Source organism: Manis pentadactyla, chromosome 14 (genome assembly GCF_030020395.1).
Source record: "Manis pentadactyla isolate mManPen7 chromosome 14, mManPen7.hap1, whole genome shotgun sequence".
Taxonomy (NCBI): domain Eukaryota; kingdom Metazoa; phylum Chordata; class Mammalia; order Pholidota; family Manidae; genus Manis; species Manis pentadactyla.
Window position 1 is genome coordinate 66,914,342 of NC_080032.1, and position 10,121 is coordinate 66,924,462.

General features: G+C 42.9%; 1 pseudogene; it reads right to left on the reverse strand.

The window, feature by feature from the left end:
• The window catches only part of LOC130678863 (olfactory receptor 4C11-like), an 88,254-nt pseudogene extending 80,755 nt beyond the window's left edge, over positions 1 to 7,499 (reverse strand).
• Between the last annotated feature and the right edge of the window lie 2,622 nt (positions 7,500 to 10,121).

The following is a 10,121-nucleotide window of genomic DNA, read 5'->3' on the forward strand; positions in this document are numbered from 1 at the left end:
ATATGCATGAAGCATGGAGAAGGGAGAGTAAAAACTTAATACCACCAGAATGCATCTGAAATTAATTTTATATAGGCTGTTATACACTTAGGATATTATAGGGGAACCTCAAGGTATCCACAAGCTAAAAACCTAGAGCTGATACAGAGAAAAGAATCCAAGCGCGATACTAAAAAAACTATACTCATCACCAAGAGAGTAACAAACAGAGAAAGATTACAAAAAACTGAAACAATTCACAAAGTGAAAATAAGGATGGAGCTATCAATAATCACTATAAATATAAGAATCTAAATGCTCCAATCAAAAGACACAGGGTGACTGACTGGATGAAGGAACAAGACCATCTGTATGCTCCCAGCAGAAGATTCACTTCATTTAAGGACACAAACGGACTAAAAGTGAAGGAATGGGAAAAGATACCCTATGCAAGTGAAACTGAAAAAAAAAAAGATGGGAAGCAATACTACTATCAGACCTGGGAAGACTTTAAGACAAAGGACATACAACAGAGAAGGCATTACATAACAATAAAGCCATCAATGTAGCAAGAATACATAGAAACTATAAATATCTATGCACCCAACAGAGGAGTGTCTAAACATATAAAACAAATATGAACAAACATAAAGGGAGAAAAGCAGTGTAATGCAGTAAGAGCTGGGAATTTATAACACACTACAGATGGACATCAAAGAATTGACCTGACCATCCATACAGAAAATTGAAAATGGAATAGGAGCTTTGAACAAGTTATTAGACCAGATGGACTTAACCAACATATACACAAGAATCCATCCCCAAACAATACATATTTTTAAATGTGCACTTTCCAAGATATCACACATCAGGCAGAAACCAAATCTCAATAAACTTAAGAGTCGAATCCTATGAAGCATCTTTTCCAACCAGTGGAATGTAAGCTAGTAATCAGTTACAGGAAAAAACTGGAAAAAAACACAAATACATGAAAGCGAAACAGTATGACACTAAACAACCAATGCTGCAACAGGTACATCTAAGAAGAAAACCAAAAATACCTGAAAACTGAATGAAGATAGAAAAAGAACAGATGAAAATCTTTAGGACACAGCAAAAGTCCTTCTGAGACATTTCTACCAATACAGGACTACCTCCTGAAACAAGAAAAATTTCAAATAGGCAGTCTAAAATTACCTCTAAAGGCATCAGAAAAAGAAGAACAAAGCACCAAGTGAGAAGGAAGAAAATAATAAAGGCAGGAGGATTAAATGATGTATAGAATTACAAAAATATTTTTTTTAAAGTTTCTTCTCCAGAGACAAAAATGATAAACTTCTAGTGAGACTCATTAGAAAAAGACAGTACACTCAAACACAATCAGTGCTGAGACGACATTAAAATATAAACTATGTAAGTACAAAGGATTAAAAGACATTACTAGGAAAAATTACACACCAATAAATTGGGCAACCTAGAAGAAATGGATAGGTTCCTAGAAACCAACACTTTCCCAAATCTGAAGTAGGACGAAATAGAAAATCTGAAGAAATTCATTATTCATAACAAAAATGAACTGGTTATAATAAAAAAAACTCCAAAGAAAAAAGCCCACCACCAAATGACTTCACAGCTCAATTCTGTGAAACATGTACAGAAAAGGGCTGATATATATATACTCAAAAATGTGAGGAACTAAAGCACTTCCAAATTCATTCTACAAGGCCAGCATTGCACTGACATCAAAACCAAGAAAAAAAGAAACACTAGAAAAATAGAAAATTACAGCCCAATAGCCCTGATGAACATAGATGCAACAATATTCAACAAAACATGAGCAGATGGAATTCAAAAATGCATTGAAAGGATCACTGACCACGACCAAGTGGGATGTTTTCCAAGGAAGCAACGATGGATCAGTTATCAACAAATTACTCAATGAGATACACATTACAAAAGGAAGGGTGGAAACTCTATAATGATCTTGAAACATGCAGAAAAAAGCATTTGGCAAAATTCAACATCAACTCATGATAAATATCTCTAAAAACAAAGTGGGTTGAGAGGGGAACATGACTCAGTATTTTAAGGAAATATAGGACTAACTCACAGCCAAAATCATAATGGTGAAAAGCAGAAAATGTTTCCTATAGGATCAGGAACAGAACAAGGATGTCCACTCTCAACACTTCTTCAACACAGTACCTCAAGTCGCAGCCACAGCAATCAGAAAGAAAAAGAAGTCAGACAAGAAAAAGAAAAAAAGTTCCCCAAACTGGTAAGGAGGAAGTAAAATTGCCATTATTTGCAGATGGCATGACACTTTATCTAGAAAACACTAACAAATCCAACAAAAAAGATTAAAACTAAGCAATGAATTCAGTAAAACTACAGGATACAAAATGAATATACAGAAATATATAAAAAAACAAATTTGCATGTAGCGCTCCAAAATCTTACAGCTACAGACTATCTACTGTTAAAAGAACATATGGGATGTGAACAGCCCCCAGGAATGGGTTGTTTTAATTTGTCTGATTTCTCTCAGACTGTTCAAGTTCAGTTGGACAATATCCACCATATCATAGATAAGTTTTCACAAATGCCTAAGGTGCCTAACTGGTTTTCTTGGTTTCACTGGAGATGGCTGGTAATTATAGGTCTGCTTTGGTTATGTAACTGCATTCCTATTATGTTAATGTGTGTGCGCAATTTAATTAGTAGTTTAAAACCTATACATGCTGAAGTTACTCTACAAGAAGGTATGTCAAAGAAATAATCAATCTTCCCAAGTTTTCTTCCGCCTGCTACTTCTATAGCTTTTCTTCTTCCTTCCTAATTACAACCCTTAAATAGAATTCGTGTCTCATATCGAATTTACCGAGTATCATAATTCTTCCAACTGGTAAAGATACCTCAAGACAAATGCTGGGCATAGAAGCCACAGGGCATAAATATACAAAGAAGTAAAAAGCTAACCTTTTCAAACGATAAGGCTTCTCTCTCACTTACCAACTTTACATTTCCCTGTATGGCCCCGGAAGATGACTAGTTAGCCAGAGACGGGTAAGATTCCTCAAGGGAGGAACAACCTAAGACAGGCAGAGTCGCAGGGGGGCCATCAGGTGAGAAATTGGGGATCAACAGAGGTGAGGCTTAGAACCTCACCCCCCCCTGTTCTGAGAGAAATCTTCTGCATACGTGGATGTTTTATTGCCCTTGTCTAGCTTGGATTAACACATAAGTCTATAGGCACACAGCTGATCATCTACATTTGCTCTCTTACAACACTTAACTATGTTTTCTACCTTTATCTTGTATCTACCTACCACTTCAGCATTTTATTAAAAATAATAATAATAAAGAGAGAAATGTGGTATCCACATATAAATCAAGTATAAAAACCAAATGAGTATTCATATTTGAACTGACTGTTTATAGTTCATAATGCATGAGCAAAACCGAAAGTTTCTGTGATGACTGCCCTTGTACTGTTCACTATGTAACTTATTCATTATGTAAGAATTTGTTCTCCATGTAAGAACTTGTTTGTTATGCCTCAGAAGATTGGAGACTGACGAAAATTAGGCTTGGGGTGGATTAATGATTGTGCATTGAGCATTGACTCCCCTATACAGAATTTTATTGTTGTTAACAACCATTTGATCAATAAATATGAGGGATGCCCTCTCAAAAAAAAAAGCTCACTTCCAATGGTAAAATAAATAAGTAACCGGGATGTAATATATAGCATAAGGAATATAGTCAAAATATTGTAACAACCTTGTATGGTGATAGCTGGTAGCTAGAATTATCATGTATATAAATGTTGAATCACTGTGTTGTACACCTGAAACTAATGTAATACTGTGTGTCAACTACGCTTCAATAAAAAATAATTATCTACAAAAAAAAAAAATTTGCAGAAAGAGAATGTTAGAAAACAATCCCACTTGCAGTTGTAGCAAAAGCAGTAAGAGATCTGGAGGATGTTTAACCAAGGAGGTGAAAGACCTGTACTCTGAATATGCTAAGATACTGAGGCAAGAAACTGAAGGTGACACAAGTTAATGGAAAGCATCTCATGCTTATGGAATGCAAGAATTAAAATGGTTGGTATTAACGTTAAAATAAAAATTAGTAGTATTGTTAATACTACCTGCAGCTCTGGGAGGAAATTGCAAGTTGGTGCAGCCACCATGGAAAGCAGGATGGAGGTTTCTCAGAGAACAGCTGTGCTCTCTGTAATGCTATGGGATGAACCCTGGGAAGGACACTGAATGGTGGCTTGCTGAGGATGCTAAAAGGAGTTACCTACCCGCCTCGTGTGACCCTGGAGCTAGAGAGCAGCAGATGTTTGCAGAAAAGGGTCAAGTAGAACTTTCATGAGTTCAGAGAGATGAAGTTGTTCCCTGTGGAGACCTTGTAGGGAAAACAAAAATTAAGAGGGTGAACCTGACCCACTGGGCTTCTCCACTAAGAAGGGACAGTCCACTAGCAGACAGCTTCTTTTCGGAGGCAGGGAGGGTGGGTCACTGGGGAAGCCCTGATTTGCAGGCAACCTGCCTAGTGGAAGGGGGTGGGAAGGATGCTCTCACCTGTGACTATTCATGGTCCAGGGGCCTCCCTGCTGAGCTCAATCTCCCCAGCAGCCTGCCCCAAAGTCTCCCCACCTGACTTCTCTGTAAGGCGGTTGTGGTGAGCCAGCTGCCTTCCTGAAGTTCTCCTAGTGCACAGGCACCCAGAGACACACACTGTCCCAGGCCGCACAGTGTTCTAACACACACACACACACCACCACACGTGCAAGAGCTACGACACACACACATCGAGGGAACCCGACACCACGGCGACGCACTCACCAGGGGGCCAGGCCACCGCCAAGCAGCCGCAGGGACCTTGACACACCCCCTGAACTCCTGCGCGCTGACCCGTTTGGGAAGCACAGAAGGCCCCCAAGCCCCTGCGGATGCACCCTCGCAGCGCCCATGCCCGCGTACCCATGGACCGGACACCCGAACCGTTACATTGCAGTCAGAGCAGCTGGCGGGTCTGGGAAGCTCCCGGATAAGACCTAGTCACCTTCCTGGTTGGGTAGGTGCGTGCGCTGCCCATGGCTTTCCAACGCCCACGCACAGCTTTCCACTTTCCTCCCAGGGCCCATGCAACACCCCCAAACTCCCTGAACAAAAAGCCAACGTGGCGGCGGCTACTTACTATGAGCTGAGGTTGCTGCAAGTTGGCGAGGCCTGCATGAGAACGAGGGAACCCTGGCAAGAGGGTGGCGGCGCCAGAGGTCTAAGGGGGTCTGGCAGCGGAGAGCGCTGGGCGTCAGTGAGCGTAAGTAAAGGCAGCGAAGGTCAGCGTCAGCGGGAAGAAGGCATTGGACGGCGGTGGTGGCGGCAGGCATCCGGGGCGGCTGTCAGCGGAAGGCACCGGTTGGCGGGGACAGGCGGGAGTCGGCCTCTGGGGCTGGTGGCTGCGCTTTGGTGGGGGGAAGCTGCGTCGGAGGCCCTTGGCTTTCGCTGGCAGGGGCTGGGCGTCGGCTGAGGGGGGACTCCGTACCCTTACGACGTTGCTGCCCCTGAACCCCGGAACCGACACCGCCAGCCGCCGCCAACCTCAGAGATCCGCTCCGCGCAGACACCCGCGCCTCCCGCAGCTGCAGACGCCACGGCCCACGATGGAGCGCAGCCTGTCTACGCTGCGGCCCACTGCAGACCCCGCTCCTCGCCGCCTCGCCCTCGCCTCTGCCTGCGCCAACTGCCAACGGCAACCTCGGAGGTCCGCCCCGCGCACAGACACCCGCGCCTCCCGCAGCTGGAGACGCTACAACCGACGATGGAGCGCAGCCGGGCCACGCGGCGGCCCACTGCAGACCCCGCTCCCCGCCGCCCGCTGCCGCCTCTCGGGGCGCACCTGCAGACGGAGGGCTGGACTGCGCCCCCGGCCGCAGACCCCGCAGCGAGGCGCCCCAGCTTGCAGCCTCCTGCAGCGGACACCTTCTCGGCCCGATCCCTCCGGTACCCGATGCCGCCCGCCCCCTGGGGGGTGGCCGCTTACCGTGAGCTGCCGCTGCGAGGAGCACAAGCCTGCGTGAGGAAGAGGGCGCCGGTCCCTGGCGAGGGAGGCCCCTGGGGCCGGCGGGAGGAGGCCGCAGGCGGTCGCTGTTGGAGGGCGCCTGGGCTTTTGCAAGCGACGGCGGCGTAGGGGCGGGAGATACCGGCGGGAGGGCGCAGGCGGGAAGCTTCCTCTGCTGGGTTTGGCTGAGCACTTTTGGAAAGGAGCATGGCGGGCACAGGAAGCGGGCGGCGCTGGCCGGCGGGACGAGCATGCGCGGCGTCGGCTGCGGGCGGATCCCGCCTCCTCAGGGCGCTGCCCCTCCCTCCAACCACGGAGAGCCGGCGCAGTAATCCCACCCTCCCCTCTCGGTGCAGCATCCCTGTGAAATAAAAGGAGATGAGAAAACTGCAAAAGGAAACCGAGGAGGAGTTTATCTAGAAGATAGAGAATTAAGGGGCAGGTGCTGTGAGAGTAAAAGAGAATAACTTTTCAGATTGCATGTACGGGAATGTTTAGTATAATCTTCAGAATTGCCATCAGGTAAATGAAATTAGGCATGGAAAAGTGATCTTGAGAAATGTCATTTCTGGTAATTAAATAATCTTTCCTAAAATTCTTCAAGAGATACCAATAAACATAGAAAGCCCCTTCTAATTACTCATGGTTTAATACCTGTGCGTCTATGAAAGCAATTCAGTCTGGCAGTGTGACCCTATGGAGTGTTAGAATATTTCAGGGTATCACTGAACTGACCCATCACAAACTCACCATCATTCCCCTCTGATGCCAGTGCCAAAGTACACATCGTCTTATGTTCTGAGTCCCGGTAAAAATCATTTGTATCTGCCCAGTTCTAGAGAAAAAGCCCTTATTTTCCTTGTCTCTCCCCTTAGAACCTGATTATTTATTTAATTACACTGTTCTATAGATTCCATAAACTTCTTTCCAGTTCATTCAAATTGTGACCCCCACAGCCCTGGGCTATGGTCCAGGTTGCAGACCTCTCTGACCTGCAGTACCCAAAGATTCTAAATGCTCATTTCCCTCTCCTTTGTCTCTTAACCTTCAGTCTGTTCTTTACAATGAAATAGCCAATATGATCTTCACCATTCTATATATTGATGGTGACCTTCTATTGCTCCAAAAAACTTAAGTGATTTCTTGCTCTTTGGGAGGAGCTCAAGGTCCCTTCACCTTGTTCTTATCTCTGAAGCTTCATACCTCACTGGTCACCCACCTCGGATTGTTAACTCCTTGACATACCAAATATTTTCTTTTCTCCAGCTAGCCATGCTCTCTTCAGCTTGTGAGACAGTGTCCTCTTTGTGTAAGATGCACTTATTCTCCCCACCTCATGCCTGCCTTACCTGACCTTGCTTGTGCTCATTGTTCAGGGTCCCATCCACGGTGCCATCCTTGAAAGAAGCCTCCACCGTCCTTTTCTCTCAGGTCTGATTTAGTGCGTTCTGATCGTAGTGGACATGTTTACCTGTCTTCTTCACCAGACTGAAGCTCTGTAGGAACACAGGTCATGTATTTCTCATTTAGGATTGTGAAGAAACAAACAGAAGAACAAAACCCACAAAAACAACAGTGAAACTCCGTGAGGGGCTCATCTAGCATTCAATAAACATTTGTTGAAGTAAAATTAAACTTCATGTATTCTGCCTTTCCATGCAATAGTAAATATGCCAAATGCTAAGTTAAATGCATCTATCACTTCCCTGCTAGCCTGGGATTGGCTGAGATTTTGTTACTTGTCAGTATGTCTCAGAACATAAAATTTATCAGGCTCGTTGTGTGCTAGACAAATACATACTGAATGCTGGTACTGTAAGAATAGAAATGGGTTAGCATAAGAGTAGCCATCTTTAGGGCCTAAAAGCCATTTCCTGAGTGTGTGAACTGAAACTGGGTAAGGCTGGGAAAAACAAGATAATCAATCATGAGCACTGGAATAAGGCAACGGTGACCCTTGGTCCGTTAGCCTTGGTCAGTAAAACCTACATACCAAGCTTATCATGCGGAACCACCCCGACAAAATTGAGGGATGGTCTTACCCTGACCTCTTGCTTAACCCCAGGATGTATGTCCGCCCTGACAATTGAAGAATGGTTTTATCCTGCCTAACCCCAGGATGTAGTATATATGTCTTGCAAGAATAATGTATAGCTGTAGGAAATTACTATGAGTTAAGTGCTTTGAAAATGATATATAAACCCTTGGTTTCGAATGCTCGGGGTCCTTGTTGAAACCCGCTGTGTCGGGCAGACACTTGGACCCCAGCTAGCTGGAATAACAATAAACCTCTTGCTTGTTGCATCGATCTGCCGTGGCCTTGTCTCCTCACTGGGGGGGAAGCGCAGACCGGAATAAGGCCGTTGGGTCTTACAGTACATACTAGGCATTAAAGAATAATTGCTTTCCAAGGAGCAGTACGAAAGAACATTTTTTCATTAGCTTATTACTAGGAGCACAAGAATAATCAAACCTTTACAAAAAATAATATTCTTAAGTAATTTGTCAGAATACAGTCTTTAATTTCCCCAGTAAAGTTGCACTTGTCAGCCCAGGTTTCTGTATTCTGAGACCTCTTTATAATATGCTGGGAGAACAAATGGACTGTAATGATAATAATTTAATTTTTATAATTGGTGTCGTGCTTTCACCTAGCAGACATTACAATATCAATTGGCTATTAAATAAATGTATTGTCCAAACACACTTTACATTAGAATTATGAACATAGCCTCGGTATTCTCACATGTCAGGCCTACGTTCTTGCCACATTTTGAGGTCATGTACCACTGTGTTGGATTTTCTTTATTCTTGAATGTGGCTCCTTGAAATGTCAGATTCTAAGTTATTTGCTTTTCTTTTTGTTAGCAATCTTCTTAAAAATGGAAATATAAAGTGAGCATGGAATACCAGAAAACAAGATATCTTTTGATCATTAAGTTCAGTTTTTTAAGCTTTTTTAAAGTGTAATACACATAAGCATACACTTCTAAAATGAGTTCGTATTCTCACTGTGTTTTCACAGCCTTTACATAATTGTGTAAAAGCCATCAAACTCATGAAGCAGAACTTTACCATCGCAACTAAGACCCACCTTGTTCTAGTCACTAATCCACCACTCCCAAGGTTAACCACTATCCTGATTTTAAACACAATAGATCTGTTTTGTTTGTTTTAACCTTAACATAAATGAAATCATACAGCATGTACTTTTTTGTGTCTATTTCTTTCCCACTCAAATTGTGTTAATGAGACATCTGTACTGTTACATGTAGTTGTAGATTATTGTCATGGCTGTGCAGTATTCCATTATTTGCATGTAGTACAATTTATTTTCCCATTATATCGATAGACATTTGAGGAATTATCAGTTTGGGCTATTATAAATAGTTCTATTTTGAACATATATGTATTTCTGTTAAGTGTATACCCCAGAATGGAATTTCTGGATCACAGGATATGCATATATTTAACTTTGGTACATAGAGTTAAACACTTTTCAGAGAGGCATTACCAATCTGCTCACCTGCAGGCAGTATGTGAGAGTCTGGTTTCTCCACATGCTTCTCAACACTTGCTATTATATTGTTATTATTCTTATTGATATTATTAGTATAATTATATAAACTTCAGCCATCCTGCAAAGTTGTGGCATAGGTATATGTTTTTCTAATTTGTATTTCTCTGATGATTAAGTTACCAAAGTGCCTTTTATATATTACTGGCCATTTGGGTGCCCTTTTTTTTGGGATGTGTCTGTTCAGGTCCTCTGCCCATCTTTTGCTAGTTTCGATGTCCTTTTCAAATAGATTTGTGGAGGCTCTTTATCTTTTGTTGGATTTACATATTGCAAAAATGTTATTCTACCCTTTGGATTTCTTTTTTTTCCCCTCATAGTGGTATATTTTGATAAATAGAATTTCTGAAGGGAAAAATAGAGCAATTCACTGGACTTTTTGTCATTATGGTTAGTGTGAAGATTAATTTCCATAAGCTGCACCTTAAAATAAAATATTTTGAAAACTACTTCTACAAAGTAACAACTATTTGGACTTCAGACC